Consider the following 18111-nt stretch of genomic DNA (forward strand, 5'->3'; position numbering starts at 1 on the left):
AGTTAATTAAAAATGTGTACACACAAAGCTACTCACAACAAACAACTTTGATTACAGGGTACATGTATGATATCATCAAAATGTTACTATTCCGCTTGAAGACAGATTTGCCACAATAAATCCTGACCACAATCTGGGGGAAGTGTGTTTGTGTGCGTCTGTGACCCAGAAGTTGAGACAAACTAGTCATGAAGAGCAGATAAATGTCTTTGTGTCTGACTGGGTTTGAACCCATGTGATCTGCATGCTACGCTAGAGAGATGAACCTTAAGAAATGGTTTATGGGCAAAATGCTTTAAAACTGCATAAGCTTAGAGAAAGTATAATTGTTTTCAATTAATGTTACATGGTAATCTATTTTATTCATTTTTTATGATTTCCTCCTTACTGATGAGATATATATATATATTTAGTTTTTTTGTTTTCATGTTATAATCTTGTGTATATTTAGTTTTCATGTATTTTCATGAAGACCACAATGGAAATATCTATATATATATTTTTTTTAAACCTTTTTTGTGTCATCCTCAATGATTCTAATGGCATTGTACTGTGTCCATATATGTGGTTGTATTGTGTTTTAAAATTGAAATATATATATATATAAAATTACACACCGAAATCTATCTGCCTGTAGCTCAGGATCTGAAGCAAGGATATGCATATTCCTGGTACCATTTGAATTGAAACACATTGAAATTTGTGGAAATGTGAAATTAATGTAGGAGAATATAACACGTTAAATCTGGTAAAAGATCATACAAAAGAAACAGGCCTTTTCTTTTTTTTTGTTCCATCGTCTTTGAAATGCAAGAGGAAGGCCATACAATAAGGTAGGTGTCATTTAGATTTTGTCCACATGATGTGTCAATTTATACATTTTCAATTACATAAATATAGAGAACATACAATAATGCTATGGTAATAAAACATTTACCATTTACCTTTTTACCATGTTACCTTTCCCTCCCAATCCTTTTCCCCAATGCTACAGTACATATTTTTTCCAGAGGAAACACTGGTGCAGTTTGTAACATTCTCTATGAAATGGGCTTTGAAATTATATCTAATTCAAATTATTTATGTATGTAAAAAAAAATGTCGTCAAAGGAGGCTTTTCTGCAACAATCATGGCTGAACTTGGAGATCAGTCATTAGAAATGTCTATCTAGCCTTCATCTCCCCAGCGCTTGAATATGAAATAACTGCCAAGTTTTAACTAGCCGATGAACAAGTGTCTATTGTATTAAATCATTGTTGACCTCAAAATTGTGGCAAAAAAAATTCTAAAAATGTTGATGACGGCAGTACATTAAACTAAAGAAGATATACACTTTCATCAAGTTTTTGACATTTTTATATTTACTTTTCGGACCAAAATAAAAAATCAAGGTAAATGCAAAAATGTAATTTCAGCCTTTGGTGCCTGGCCTTAATAAGACATGAAGTCACTATATCGTCTGTTTCTGATCATGGTATTGATTACACTTGATCATACTTTGATTTAACATACGGACATCACTGAAAGTCATAAGCAAGAAAGAGGGTAGTCTGCACTCCTTACATAGTTTCAGGTGCATGGAGGAAAAACGTACACTATATACAGTAGTTGAAAAGCAACTCTAGGACACTGGTATTTCTAGAATTCTCTAAAAACAATTAATTAGATCTTATCACGTTTCTGTCAAGATGTTCATCAGGGTTAAGCAGAGTTATGAGTCTATTTAAGATCCTTTAGCCTAAATTGATTGTGGAGTATTTTAAACATCCAATGCAGGCATTGTTATCTCAATAATCAAATCATTTATGGGTAACAAATAATGACTTTACTGTGATTTCTTTCAATAAAAATTGCTTCCTCGCAAAGAGCAATTTCTCCAGAAAGAATTTAGCTAGGACTGTCTTGGAGTGGTCTGAGCGTGGAGGAGAACCTGAAAACTAGCTGTTATTGGCAGAGACGTATGGAACTCTCTTTCTTATTTTCTATTCAGTAATTTACCACCTGCTGATGTCACCAGGCATGGCAAACCTCTATCCCACCAAAACAGGCAGAAATTTCAGGTGGTCTTTTCAAACAGCTTTTTCACTAAAAGGACATCATCATAATTTTCACAATTTCACAGTATTATTCCAAAATCATAGTGTGGAAATATAAAACACAGTAAAATTGAGTTTGAGTTTGACTGCACTGCGCCTTTAAGATTGTTGTTGTTGATATTCTAGAATACCAGTGTGCTTGAGTTTACTGTAAGAAGAATGATTAGCATTTAATGCTGACTAAGGTGTAGGCTATCTTGCTTCTGCCATCAGCCATTGCAGAACGAGACATCTGAGTCATGACAAGAAGGTATTACAGCATCAACAGTGAGTTTAGACCTAATCTCTGTTAATCCAATGATATTGGTGTGTGTCCATGCTGTAGGTCTAATCCAGGGGTGTTGCCAACACACAGGTGTATAATCCTGTGTGAGATCAGACAAAACACCAGACCCACCCAGTAGCCTTTAAGCTTATGATTACATTGACTCATATAGTCCACACCTTTATGGCTGTCACAAAATAAAATGTTGATGTCAAATGTAAATGATCGTAGGAAAATATAAAAATAATACAGTGTATAAAAAGATACCATTATATGCATTGAGATGTACACATATTAAGAAAAGCAAATCTTCAACATGAATCCACACAAAGACAATAAGATGAACCAGAAAATCATATTCCAGTGAACAGTTAACAAAACAGCAAATATATAGAAATGCACAAATAATAAAGTATGATTAATACAGCTGAATGAAATTCAATAAACAAAAATGAACATTAAACAAAACATGAAACCAAAATATACACCATTTCACCCAGAATATTTTATGAATAAAGTATAATATGTTGTTATTGAATGTACCATTGTGATTTTAGTATAAAAACATATAGTCCAAAAGAAGATCCATTGGGTTGGTATTGGTCCGGTTCTGAGATGGGTCCTGTTTATCCGTTATCTCCCCTTTTACTAGTTGTGGCAGGGGCAGTGGTGGTCTGGCCCGGACTTGGTCCAGGCCTTGGTGCTGGGATAGGAGCAGGGGCCGGCTGGGGCAGTAACCCAGGGAAAAAGGGCCAGAGAGGGAACTGAAGTCGGGGTGGCACTGGCCTCGGTTGATACCAGTGAAATGTTGGGATCGGGGCAAGATAGAACCTCTAACAAAAACACAAGACAGAGTTACTGTATCACCATATAACAAAAAAAATATATACAAATTTGATCACACAAAAAAACACAACAGACAGGATATACTAAAATAGCTATGTTTAAGAAATGTAAATAAACCCTTACCTCATCACTGTCAGAGTAGCTTCCATGATAGTGACGGCCAGAGTGCTGTAAAAAGGATTCAACCTCATCAAACATCAAACATATCAATTTATTATTCAGGTTGAAACTCACATTTGTAATTGCTTAAATTGATCATTCTGAACAAAATGTTGGTGTACTTTGAAATTACAAAAATATACTTGGATATTATGATGAGTTCATTTTGCACTTACAGTTTCAGGCACAGTAACCAAAAGCATTATGGCAAGTATAGCAAATGTCATCATGAAAGCAGACTTCCAGACCTACAAATGAATAAATGAATCAATGTCCTTATTTCCTAGTGTATCGTTAACATATATCCGTACACTTTTGTATAATTTTATACAATGTCTTCTTTATATTTTCCCATGATAATTTCAATTTGACATAAAAAAAAGAACCAACACTCGCACTTAAACCCCCCTTGCTAACTCTGACTTTGCTCATAGCTACTTTACTGAGGAAAAATGTACACACTATGACTGTGATATGTGGTTGTCCTACACAGCTATCATAAGGTGAATGCACTAACTGTACATAGCTCTGTATAAGAGCATCTGCTAAATTACTCAAATGTCAATCTAAATAAGCTTTTCATGAACAGTTATGGAATTTAATTCACCTTTACAATTGAATTGACTTTACCTTGACTCCTCGAAACAGGTACTTTAGGGAAATTCCATTAGCGATAGAACAGGCATGTCTTCATTATTAATTGTTGTGTTCCTGTAACTTCACTCTTGCCTCATTTCGGATGTAGTTTGTCTCATGGCAACCTCTACATAAATACGCAGATTTGCAATGTAAACAATCATGATCTACTTATTAGACTCATTAATCAATATTAGCCTTTTGTTGATCTTGACGAGACTGAGAGGGTTAATACTGTGTCTGGAGGTCATGCAAATTATTTCCCAATATCACTGTCTCAATAGTATTACTCTGGCATTATATGCTTAATCCATTGTAATGGGCTCTGAATTAAGAAAGAATGAATAGATGACACACAGTGTCATTCTCTGTCAAAAAGTATACACACAAACACACACACACACACACACCGGAAAAAAAAACACACACACCAGGTGAGGTATTACCTTCAACCGCATGGTGTCACTCATGGCTTGAAATTGAAATTCCTTCAATACCTATTCATCACACAGAAGTGGCTTGATTTAGTGCTCAAGTACAGTATCAGCTGCATAGTTAGATTACCACTTACCTGTGGTGGAACAGACATATTGGACCCTTTGATTTTCTTATATTGTTCTTTAAATCTATCTTTTATTTGTCTCTATGTTTTCTTCGTCGACGTGCTGGTAACTTTGAGAGTAAAATCTCCTGAAGAAGAACAATCTTACTTTCAGTATAACCAAGCACCTCCTGCAAGAACAAGTGCAGAACGAGTGGTAACTTGATGAAGACACTGACTGTGAGTCTGTGTCTTCATTGAGAGATTACGGCAACACTCACGTGGGCCACTTGCAACACTTCAGTATCCATGTACAGACTGAAACAGAAATATGTTTTTAATCTTGCCTTGATGCAATCCTTACCTTGTCCTTGTATGAATATGTCCTGTACTGTATCCAGGTACAGTAACTGTAACCCAGTGACTTATTTACTTGCTCATAATAAGCTACCCAGTAAAATAAGCAGTGGAGTAACATTATACTATATTATGTCAAAGCTTTTATTGATTTCAACCATTGAATGATTTTAATGTTTGACCATTGAATTTGGCCTTTGGATCTTTATCCTACTTTACTCATCACAATGTGACTGTGATTTCAAACATGTTTAAATGTTTAAAACATAACTCCAATATTGTTCACAAGTATTGTTCACAGTCACCAAATATAATTGAGAAACATCAACAGACAAAACAAGATGCTCATCCTCAGATTTAAATCATTTGTTACTCGTATTCTCTCAAGCCCCACCCCTTTCTCTCTCTCACACACTGCCCCTCTTTTTTTCCTCCTCCATTTAGCTAGATGTCCAGTGATGCAAATATATTCAGGGGTGAAAGTAAGGATGTATGGCCCAGTAATACGTACCGGCAAAATAAGTCATGAGGGTACTCCGTACTGGTAAAACGTAAGCCTAGAAAAAGGAGCCCTTTGATGTGATTGTTTGACAGCACAGGTGGCAGCTTAATTGGAGAGAACAGGCTCATGGTAATGACTGGGGTGGAAGTTGTGGAACGGTAAATACATCAAACACATGGTTTCCTGGTGTTTGATGCCATTCCGTTTGCCCCGTTCCAGACATGATTTGAAGCCGTTCTCCCCTCAGCAGCCTCCTGTGTTTGACAGTCAGATGAAAACATCATGTTCGTTTGCATTTATGCCACAATAAAAGGTAATACATTTAAAAAGGAAAAATGGCTAATCTTTATGACTAGGTCCACAGAGATGCTATTGAATTAATAGGAATTCTAAATATAATTCTATGATTAGGCCCCACAGCCGGCCCGCAAATTAAGCAGGATTAGCCAGCTGCCTAGAGCGGTAGTTTGATGAGAGCAGCATTTTCCGAGGTAAACTGACCAAGATGCACCTCCAACAATACATAACACCACATTATTTTGCTCCAAAACAATGATAACTTCTCTCACTCGGGGGCATGAGGGATATTTAGGTGAGCGACGATGCCGCCCCATGATAAGCAGTGTCAACTTTGCCAAAGGCTTGTCCATGCCCAGCACGCCTCTCCAGGGTGCTGTTGGAGAGACACAGTGCAGCTGCGCTCCACCAACACTCCATCAAATTAATTTCACATAAATGATGTAGCCTACGGTAGAAAGAGTTGTAGCCTATGTGGTTTTCTGTAGCCCATAGACTGGAGACCAAATGTATTACAATGTCAGGAGACAGACATTTTTTTTAATCATTAACTTATTAATGAGGAGAGAGAGTGAAGGAGAAAGTCAACTAAAAAGGCAAGTTGGCAGACATCAGCTTTGGAGCTGCTGCAGCATAATCAAAGCAGAGGTTTTTATTATTGTAACCTTTATTTATGAAGGTAAGTCAATTAAGAACAGATTCTTGTTTGTAAAAGTAAAAAACATACCACATATGTTCAAACAACCAGCTCTGACTGAACAAATTCCCTAACTGCATTATGTTTGTATTCAAAATCAAATTTCTCAGGCAAAAGAAAGTGTGCAGGAGGGGACATATGCCATTTCAAATCCTCTTTATTGCATTGCAGACAGACAGACAGCAGGTAAATTAAAGGGAAACTCAAGCAAAATGCTGAAGACAGCTATTACAGTACTTATTGTCTGTTAATGTTCTGGTCATTTCATCAACCATAGCTTGCTCTTGTTGAGTTGAAGTTTTTGATTCATGTCCTTTCTCAGCGACCAGCTGGAGCTGGGGCTGGAGCTGGGACTGGTGCTGCAGGTACCGGTGCTACAGGGGCCAGTGCTACAGGTACCGGTGATACAGGAGCCAGTGCTGCAGGTACCGGTGCTACAGGGGCCGGTGCTGGAGGGACTGGTGCTACAGGGGCCGGTGCTGGAGGGACTGGTGCTGCAGGTACCGGTGCTGCAGGGACCGGAGCTGCAGGGACCGGTGCTACAGGGGCCAGTGCTGCAGGGGCTGGGTCCCGACCAAGTCTTTGCAGAAGCAGAAGCCACCAAGACTCTTCCTAAAGCTGGCCGCCCGGCAAAACTGGGCAATCGTGGAGAAGGGCCTTGGTCAAAGAGGTGACCAGGAACCCGATGGTCACTCTGACACAGCTCCAGAGTTCCTCTGTGGAGATGGGAGAACCTTCCAGAAGGACAACCATCTCTTCAGCACTCCACCAATCAGGCCGTTATGGTAGCGGCCAGACGGAAGCCACTCCTCAGTAAAAGGCACATGACAGCCCACTTGGAGTTTGCATAAAGGCACCTAAATGACTCTCAGACCATGAGAAACAACGTCCTCTGGTCTGATGAAACCAAGATTGTACTCTTTGCACCATCTCTAAGGTAAAGCATGGTAGTGGCAGCGTCATGCTGTGGGTATGTTTTTCAGCAGAAGGGAGACTAGTCAGGATCAAGGGAAACATGAACGGAGTACAGTACAGAGAGATCCTTGATGAAAACCTGCTCCAGAGCGGTCAGGACATCAGACTGGGGGCGAAGGTTCATCTTCCAGCAGGACAACGATCCTAAGCACACAGCCAAGACAACTCAGGAGTGGCTCGGGACAATGAATGTCTCTGAATATCTGTGAGTGGCCCAGCCAGAGCCCGAACTTGAACCCGATCAAACAAATCTGAAGAGACCTGAAAATAGCTGTGCAGTGACGCTCCCCATCCAACCTGACATAACTTGAGCGGATCTGCAGAGAAGAATGGGAGAAACCCCCCAAATACAAGTGTGCCAAGCTTGTAGCGTCATACCGAAGAAGACTCAAGGCTGTAATCACTGCCAAAGGTGCTTCAACAAGGTACTGAACAAATTGTCTGAATACTTATGTAAGTGTGATATTTCACTTCTTTTTTTTTTAAATAAATTTGCAAAAAATTCTATAAACTGGTTTTTGCTTTGTCATATGGGGTGTTGTGTGTAGATTGGTGAGGGATTTTATTTTTTAATCCAATTTTAGATTAAGGCTGTAATTTAACAAAATGTGGAAAAATGCTCTGTATATACAGTCCAATGGTATAAAAAGTGTTTATTGCAACTGTCAGAAAGCATGCAATCACATTTGAGTGGGTTTTTATATCAAATCACAATATTTTAGGAATTTACTGTAGAACGTCGGATATTGATTGAATTCAAATCAGAAACGATACAAAAATCAACATGTTAAAGGCTTGTTATAAGCGGGGAAATTGTATACTGTGCTAATATTAAATGTTGTTACTTTCTCAGTGCTAGAGAAAGTGTCTTTCAAAATGGTATTGTTATTAGCTACCAAATAGACAACAACATATTTTGTTATCTGCAATGCAAGACAATTTGGTGGTGGGTTATGACCCCTTTTTGGAAACACCAAATAGCCTGCAATTGATAATGACTTCAGGCGTTTTGGGGATTTCATACTTGTATTTGGACTTGTAGAGCCTTCCACCTTATGTTAGAGAAGTTTCACTCCTGTTTTGAAAGCATCACAAATAGAATTGCCCCTTTCTGTAAATTAAACAGAACACAACAGACAAACATATACATAATGACGGATCTTAAAACGTAATTAATTTATTGATAATGGAATAATCAGCTTTGAACAGCAGCTAATATCAACATAATTTAAGTAAACAAGGTGGAGACATGGGAGTCAGAGTTTTCTCTCTGGTTCCTCTGGCGACGCCCATCTCATTTTCCACCCGCTGCTGGGGCCGGTGTGGCAGAGGCAGCTGGGGCGGGAGCTGCAGCAGGAGTTGCTACAGGAGTGGCAGCGAGTCTGGCAAATAGGAAGGGCAGGAGGGCCATCAGGGCGGAGTTACTTTGGGGAGGCTGGGCATAAGGGAAGTATGATGGGTACTGTGGTGGCTGATAGTGGTAAAACCCTCCCAAACCATGCCCATTACCCCTGAACATCTAGAGAGAGAGAGAGAGAGAGAGAGAGAGAGAGAGAGAGAGAGAGAGAGAGAGAGAGAGAGAGAGAGAGAGAGAGAGAGAGAGAGAGAGAGAGAGAGAGAGAGAGAGAGAGAGAGAGAGAGAGAGAGAGAGAGAGAGAGAGAGAGAGAGAGAGAGAGAGAGAGAGAGAGAGAGAGAGTTACAGGGAAGTTCTGGATTCAAATATACTAGTAATCATATTCAAATAGTAGCCGATACTATAGTACTCTAATAGATAGAATACCTAATAGATACCAATATATGGTGCTAAATATTACTACACCTCATCGCTAGCTGAGCGCTCCTCTCGATAATGTTCCTCAGACACCTGCACACACAAACAAAATCACAGGATGAAGGATATTACAGTATAAAGTGATCAACACTCAAAGTGTGAATTTAAGCTCATCATATTGGGGGAAAAAATCAGATTTTTACTCATTCCATTGCAATACAATATGTGGAAGGAGAAATCTCTTGATGTATTGATGTGTAAATTGCAGGTTTGATGTTGTATTTCAAGAATTCTTACAGGAATGGAAGAACAAAGTCCAATCAGGCACATCACTAGGAATAGTAGTTTCATGGTCACCATGGAATTCTTGAAATGAAAAAGACATACAGTGAATTCAAAGCTAGACACGCATGACTAAACTCCACAACATTATTCTTTGAAGCTCTTACCTGTTCAAGTGATGTAAAAGGGTTAGAAAGTTGGTATTAAAGATGAAACACTGATGCTGTATTGCAACTGAACAGCTAGAATGTGCTTTTTATAGACCGTTTTAGTTCACAGTCAACCACTGAGCATTCAGTCAACCAATGAGCTTTAAGGGATATTGCTGTCATCCAATGCGTGTCCTAAAGATGTCAAATGTGATGAAAATAGGGAGAGAGAGATTTGGTGGGTAATCCTAAAAATACATATATCCACAGTCCCCACAAACAACAATGTCTCATCAGTATTAAGAAACTGGCTGTTCAAAAGTTTTGAAACTGTAAATGATTAATTCACCTGGTTTTTGTGGATTGCGGAGGCTAAATTAACACATCATGCAACGTACGTTGTGTATTCACTAGGTTTAACAAATGCTACATTTATTGATAACATATTGTTTCAAATTGTAATGTACAACTTGATTTTATGCAATATAGCTAACGTACCACACTTCATTTATATTTCTCAGTTATGCAATGCAATGTACAACACTTAATTTTAATTTCCACAAACATTATTAGCATTCTTCAGAGGAATGGAGGGACATACAATTGAGCTTGAAATAATAATTTGTTGATTGAACAGAAATGCATAAAGAATTACAAATCATGGTGTAAAGTGTAGATTTCCAAAGAGTGCTGAATGGTGGAGTGTGTGAACATTCTGTGTGATGCAGGATATCAAGCGACGTACTTTTTCTGATAGACAGAAAAGTACATTAATTAATATAAAGATCCATTTTATCTTATGTAGTGGGAGTTTAATACTGAAAAGTACTCAGACCCTTAACTTTTTCCACATTTTTTTAACGTTACAGCCTTATTCAAAAAAAAATTTTGTTTATCCCTCATCAGTCTACCCCATAATGACAAAGCAAAACACTTTTTTTTCAACATTTTTCATTGGACATCATTTTGAAAGGCACACACCTGTCTATAAGGTCCCATAGGCTGACAGAGCTTGAGAGGATATACAGAGAAGAATGTTAGAAACTCCCCAAATGCAGGTGCTTGTAGCGTCATACTCAAGAAGACTCCAGGCTGTAATCGCGGCCAAAGGTGCTTCAACAAAGTACTGAGTAAAGGGTCTGAATATTTATGTAAATGTGATATACATATATATATATATATATATATGTGTATATATATATATGTATATATATATATATATATATATATATATTATTCTTTTTGCAAACATTAAAAAAAAACTGTTTTTGGCTTTGTCATTATGTGGTATTGTGTGTAGTATGAGGAGGGAATTTAAAAATAAATCCATTTTAATATAAGGTTGTACAGTAAGAAAATGTGGGAAAGGTCAAGGGTTCTGAAAATTGTATGAATTCACTGTAAATGTTGAGACATGAAATTAATAAGTGCTGGGTGTAACATCTGTAAAAACTGTAACATCACCAGTTGCGGTTGGTGCAGGGGCTGGGGAAGGGGCAGCAAACATGGTAAGTAGTAGTTGACGGAGCTGATTTGATTTAAACTGTGGCAGGGAGGGCAGAATGGAACCAGCCTAAATAGGAAAGAAAACTGCAGTTTTTCTTTCTCATTCAATGTCATGTTGATTTACACACCACACATAGAATCATATCTCAGAATATCCACATACTGTACAGGTAACTGCCAAAATAAAGGAAACATAAAGTATCATAATTGAGTGTTGGGCCACCATGAGCCAGAACAGCTTCAATGCACCTTGGCATAGATTCTAGTGTCTGGAACACCTCCACTAGAAATTACACCATTTAGGTATTTTGTTGATGGAAAACACTGTCTTAGGTGCTGCTCAGAATCTCCCATAAGTGTTCAATTGGGTTAAGATCTGGTGACTGAGGCAGCCATGCATATGGTTTACACCATTTTCATGCTCATCAAACCATTCAGTCAGGTTCGTGCACAGAAACAGTAGGAGTCAACCTGTGCCCAGCACATGCCCCTTTGACCTCCCACTTGCCAAGTACCCTTTTGGGTGGTGGTATCATTTTTGTCATTGTTGTTCTGAACCATTGCCCACAAGTTGTTGTGACGTTGTCAATATCCCCACTCCAAACCCCGTCCTTTGGTTGCGCCTGTTGGTCTGCCCTGTACAGAACTCGCGCGGGCCTGGTTGCGCTTGTTTCCAGTCTTTCCTTAACTGAGATTGCGCACGGCAGGTATCCAAACATGCATGGCGTGAGATGCGGACACCGGTCAAGTGTGTGTAGCTACCTACAGTAGTTGAAATATCAACAGTAGCGCCACAGCAGCATAACATTTGATCAACACTTGCTTTACATCATCATTGATATTCGGTCTGGTTGGGTAAAATACATCAGGTGCAATTTCAAAATGGTATTGTGCATCAGCACTTTTTCTCTTGACAATTAGCCATGTACATGTTTTGACTGGTAGTTAGTCTAGCCAGCAATCTAAACATAAGTAATAGTAATCATGGCCGAATACTGACCGGGCACATATGACATGTGCCCAGGGGCCCTGACTTCCAGGGGGTCCCCATTGATTTTGTTAGTCAATTTTATTCAGATCGTATTAACATGTAATTTTGCTTAAAAGGCCCCCACCAGAGGGCAATGCCGCCCCTATTTCTAAGCGATTTCTGTCCTATAGCGGAAATTATCTTTTAGGTTCCACCTCCAAGGCGGAAATTCTCTTCCAGGTTCCACCTCATGAATGAAACCGGATGCTAATACATAATCACGAATTAGGGGTGGGAACATTCTGTTGATTTCCACGTGGAGTGGAGAAATAACAACAAGTAGGATACTGACAGCTGTCAGTTTAGCTCGCTAGCATGTTAAGCATACATAGCTAATGTAATCTGTTGTTGCTACAGCGTATTTAAAAATTAGCCAGCTGGCTAGGCTATTGCTGAATTTGTCATAAGCATTTAGGGAAAACTTCACCACAGATGGATAGGGGAAACCAGTATATTTGACCTTGCCATCTATTGTTAAAGTTTTGTCATGTTCCATAAATTACCATAAAAATAGAAAGAATAAGATGAAGCAATGGTAATATGGATAGTCTAACTATTGAACGGTTTGAACTAGAGATGTGTTTCTCTACATTATAATGGACACGGTGCAACTTCAGGTACAGTAGGCTGCCGCCAGATGAACAGCTGTGCCACAGCAATGCCAAGTCAGCCCTGTGCTCATGCCATGGTTCTCCAAGCTAGGGGAAGTGAAATAATAGCATACAATGACTTTGCTTATGATGCCCGCCGCAAACTTATGCAACAACACCCTGAGCTCATCAGACACGAAACTAAACACCAATACAAATGTAATAAAAGCACAAAATAGACAAACATGTTTGTGGAATTTTCATTCTGCAGGTGCCTTTTCATTATAGGATAGACACTTGGGAATTATAGCTGCACCATCAAAGCAGTGGAGGGTGGTCAAAACCATTCATCTTGGGGGAGCGGTTTTCCAAAATGCAATGGTCATATATATATATTTTATGCAAACTAGCAAAACTATATGTGAAACTTAACAAATGAGCCAGTTGATTATGATCATTTGCTGGGAAAAAAAAGTGTAGGTGTAAAAACATTTGCACCCCCTATTTTAATTTGCCAAAGATTACCTATATGGCTCAGCTCAGTCGTGACTCGTGAAGAGGAAAAACGTTGCAGGTGTTTCTGTTTAATAAACAATGCCATGACGGGGAATGAAACGTAGACTGAAAAGTTTTAGCACGTCAAAAGTATTAGCACAGAAAATATCCAAAGTTACCACTTCAGATTTCCCAAACTGCAAAAATGTCTCTCCACACCATGGCAAAATGGGTAGACTTGCAGGAAATTTGCTGTAAAACAATTATATATATATATATATTTTTTTTTTATATATATTTTTTTTTAATCTCTGCCCCGTGGTAAAATTATTAGTGAAAAAGTGAAAAAAAATGTATCCACCTCATGGCAAAATGTGTAGAATTGCAGTAAATGAACTTTTAAAACTTAGATTTTTCAAAAACGTTTTGTAGTGAGGTGGGGGGCCCTTCAACCAAATCTCGTCCCAAAAGGCTAGAGCAGGCCCTACAAATAAGTGCAGCAGAGAAAAGCAGAAAGACAGAGAGGAGTGACTACATCAATAACCCTTGCTCTGACCCAACTGCATCCCTTCCTTATATGCATATTATATTAGGAAGTTATAATTTAAGAGCATTTAAGATCAATCACAATCAGTAAAAAAGAATCATGCTAGCTAACTAGCAGATTTACATCAATCATCAACATCAATGTTCAACTGATAGCCCACCCTCTTTTCCCGATGTCAATCATGTCTTAAGGAGGCAATTACCCTTGATCATTACTCAGTCCCATTACATTATACATAAGAGTCATTGGACGAAGGTGTCTTCTGTATGGGTGAGTTTTGTTGAGAGCCCCAACACTCAATCTGAACGTTAACACGAGTCGCTTGCTGTGTGATTTTGGAAGCATATGAGTGATATGCTTTTTTTTAACACAAGGTTAGATTTATACACACCTAGATAGGGTTAGAGTTAGTGTCCTCATGTTACAGCGCTTGTTTACAGAAAACAGACGGAAGACAAAAGTCAACCGAGCACCTGTCCTATATCAAGCATGCGCCAAACGACTTTGTGTAACTGTAACTCGGAAGTGTATCAGAAGTGTGGTTTTGTCGGATGGAGGCCCCTTAGCTTTATGGATCTGGGCAAAACTGCTACAGTAAGTGTATATTTTTTCTCTAAAGATTATTTCTCGCTGATAAGAGATAAGGGCCATATGTTTTGAAAGCCGTATCAAAAGCAATGGTTATTGACGATTCTAAACGTTAAAACATCGGGATTGTTGTTCACGTGAACCAGTCATAGGTGAAGCTAATGGATGAAAACTGTAGGGAGAAGGCAGAATGTCTCCTAGAGTTTTTGGGAGCTAGGTGGCAATGTAACTAGCTTGCTTACAATTTGTGATGAGTGAGTGTGTAGCTGCAGAAATAAATAGGCCTATGCACTAGCGCTATGTGAATGGGGGCATTATCATACTATCGGGGCATAGCCATGGTAGACGAAATAATGGCAGAAGTAATGGCTTGCCCAGAATTTTTATACATGACCCTAAGCATGATGGGATGTTATTTGCTTAAACTCTGAAGCCACTCCTGTTTCGAAGCAACTGCTTTCAGTACACTTTGTATCCCTCATTTACTCAAGCTCTGAAGCAAGCTTCCAGAAAATTGGAACGGAAATGGCGCCACACCAAACTGGAAGTCTTCCGACTAGCTTGGAAAGACAGTACCGTGCAGTACCGTAGAGCCCTTACTGCTGCTCGATCATCCTATTTTTCTAACTTAATTGAGGAAAATAAGAACAATCCGAAATTCCTTTTTGATACTGTCGCAAAGCTAACTAAAAAGCAGCATTCCCCAAGAGAGGATGATTTTCACTTTAGCAGTGATAAATTCATGAACTTCTTTGAGGAAAAGATTATGATTATTAGAAAGCAAATTACGGACTCCTCTTTAAATCTGCATATTCCTTCAAAGCTCAGTTGTCCTGAGTATGCACAACTCTCCCAGGACCTAGGATCAAGAGAGACGCTCAAGTGTTTTAGTACTATATCTCTTGACACAATGATGAAAATAATCATGGCCTCTAAACCTTCAAGCTGCATACTGGACCCTATTCCAACTAAACTACTGAAAGAGCTGCTTCCTGTGCTTGGCCCTCCTATGTTGAACATAATAAACGGCTCTCTATCCACCGGATGTGTACCAAACTCACTAAAAGTGGCAGTAATAAAGCCTCTCTTGAAAAAGCCAAACCTTGACCCAGAAAATATAAAAAACTATCGGCCTATATCGAATCTTCCATTCCTCTCAAAATTTTTAGAAAAGGCTGTTGCTTACTGCCTTCCTGAAGACAAACAATGTATACGAAATGCTTCAGTCTGGTTTTAGACCCCATCATAGCACTGAGACGGCACTTGTGAAGGTGGTAAATGACATTTTAATGGCATCGGACCGAGGCTCTGCATCTGTCCTCGTGCTCCTAGACCTTAGTGCTGCTTTTGATACCATCGATCACCACATTCTTTTGGAGAGATTGGAAACCCAAATTGGTCTACACGGACAAGTTCTGGCCTGGTTTAGATCTTATCTGTCGGAAAGATATCAGTTTGTCTCTGTGAATGGTTTGTCCTCTGACAAATCAACTGTACATTTCAGTGTTCCTCAAGGTTCCGTTTTGGGACCACTATTGTTTTCACTATATATTTTACCTCTTGGGGATGTTATTCGAAAACATAATGTTAACTTTCACTGCTATGCGGATGACACACACCTGTACATTTCAATGAAACATGGTGAAGCCCCAAAATTGCCCTTGCTAGAAGCATGTGTTTCAGACATAAGGAAGTGGATGGCTGCAAACTTTCTATTTTAAACTCGGACAAAACAGAGATGCTTGTTCTAGGTCCCAAGAAACAAAGGGATCTTCTGTTGAATCTGACAATTAATCTTAATGGTTGTACAGTCGTCTCAAATAAAACTGTGAAAGACCTCGGTGTTACTCTGGACCCTGATCTCTCTTTTGAAGAACATATCAAGACCATTTTAAGGACAGCTTTTTTCCATCTACGTAACATTGCAAAAATCAGAAACTTTCCGTCCAAAAATGATGCAGAAAAATTAATCCATGCTTTTGTCACTTCTAGGTTAGACTACTGCAATGCTCTACTTTCCGGCTACCCGGATAAAGCACTAAATAAACTTCAGTTGGTGCTAAATACGGCTGCTAGAATCCTGACTAGAACCAAAAAATTTGATCATATTACTCCAGTGCTAGCCTCTCTACACTGGCTTCCTGTCAAAGCAAGGGCTGATTTCAAGGTTTTACTGCTAACCTACAAAGCATTACATGGGCTTGCTCCTACCTATCTCTCTGATTTGGTCCTGCCGTACATACCTACACGTACGCTACGGTCACAAGACGCAGGCCTCCTAAGTGTCCCTAGAATTTCTAAGCAAACAGCTGGAGGCAGGGCTTTCTCCTATAGAGCTCCATTTTTATGGAACGGTCTGCCTACCCATGTCAGAGACGCAAACTCGGTCTCAACCTTTAAGTCCTTACTGAAGACTTATCTCTTCAGTGGGTCATATGATTGAGTGTAGTCTGGCCCAGGAGTGGGAAGGTGAACAGAAAGGCTCTGGAGCAACTTGCTGTCTCTGCCTGGCCGGTTCCCCTCTTCCCACTGGGATTCTCTGCCTCTAACCCTATTACAGGGGCTGAGTCACTGGCTTACTGGGGCTCTCTCATGCCGTCCCTGGAAGGGGTGCGTCACCTGAGTGGGTTGATTCACTGATGTGGTCATCCTGTCTGGGTTGGCGCCCCCCCTTGGGTTGTGCCATGGCGGAGATCTTTGTGGGCTATACTCAGTCTCGTCTCAGGATGGTAAGTTGGTGGTTGAAGATATCCCTCTAGTGGTGTGGGGGCTGTGCTTTGGCAAAGTGGGTGGGGTTATATCCTTCCTGTTTGGCCCTGTCTGGGGGTGTCCTCGGATGGGGCCACAGTGTCTTCTGACCCCTCCTGTCTCAGCCTCCAGTATTTATGCTGCAGTAGTTAATGTGTCGGGGGGCTAGGGTCAGTTTGTTATATCTGGAGTACCTCTCCTGTCCTATTCGGTGTCCTGTGTGAATCTAAGTGTGCGTTCTCTAATTCTCTCTTTCTCTCTCTCTCTCTCGGAGGACCTGAGCCCTAGGACCATGCCCCAGGACTACCTGACATGATGACTCCTTGCTGTCCCCAGTCCACCTGGCCGTGCTGCTGCTCCAGTTTCAACTGTTCTGCCTTATTATTATTCAACCATGCTGGTCATTTATGAACATTTGAACATCTTGGCCATGTTCTGTTATAATCTCCACCCGGCACAGCCAGAAGAGGACTGGCCACCCACATAGCCTGGTTCCTCTCTGGCCTTTCTAGGGAGTTTTTCCTAGCCACCGTGCTTCTACACCTGCATTGCTTGCTGTTTGGGGTTTTAGGCTGGGTTTCTGTACAGCACTTTGAGATATCAGCTGATGTACGAAGGGCTATATAAATAAATTTGATTTGATTTGATTTGAAGTGTTCCGTTACCTATGTGTTTCATACACGTTGATCTCTGTTCACTACAATGTTGAATAATTTCTCCTTACAGTCTGGGACGTACCTCGTTTGAGTTAGAATTGGAGTCAGAGCTAGAGCGTGCAATCAGCCTAAACAATTTTTTAGGCTTTTTACACATGTAAACATGCATACATAAAAGACAGTACATTATATTATACATACAGTAAATGGTAAAAGAAAACGTATATTTTGGGGCATATCAGTTGTATGTTATTTTTTGTTAAACAGGAACAGCCAAGGACAAGCCCAGGAGGCAGCACAGAAAGATTGTAGTAGCATAGCATGCATCGACGCAAGCTTCAATGGAAAGTATACGCAGAAATCAATGGCGGACATT

The 18111-nt window shown here is 39.7% G+C and overlaps 2 long non-coding RNA genes across 2 annotated transcripts; both read right to left on the reverse strand.

Annotated features, from left to right (window-relative positions):
• Positions 1-1339: 1339 nt before the first annotated feature.
• On the reverse strand, positions 1340-4746 carry LOC112231683. Its single transcript, XR_002950500.1, has 5 exons — positions 4575-4746; positions 3998-4130; positions 3544-3615; positions 3332-3376; positions 1340-3195 (listed from the first exon to the last, which is right to left on the reverse strand). It is a non-coding gene; the product is annotated as an uncharacterized LOC112231683 (long non-coding RNA).
• A 3787-nt stretch (positions 4747-8533) lies between these two features.
• LOC121841830 lies at positions 8534-9679 on the reverse strand. Its single transcript, XR_006080782.1, has 4 exons — positions 9594-9679; positions 9442-9510; positions 9193-9237; positions 8534-8891 (listed from the first exon to the last, which is right to left on the reverse strand). It is a non-coding gene; the product is annotated as an uncharacterized LOC121841830 (long non-coding RNA).
• Between the last annotated feature and the right edge of the window lie 8432 nt (positions 9680-18111).

The sequence above is a fragment of the Oncorhynchus tshawytscha genome, linkage group LG34 (genome assembly GCF_018296145.1).
Source record: "Oncorhynchus tshawytscha isolate Ot180627B linkage group LG34, Otsh_v2.0, whole genome shotgun sequence".
Taxonomy (NCBI): Eukaryota; Metazoa; Chordata; class Actinopteri; order Salmoniformes; family Salmonidae; genus Oncorhynchus; species Oncorhynchus tshawytscha.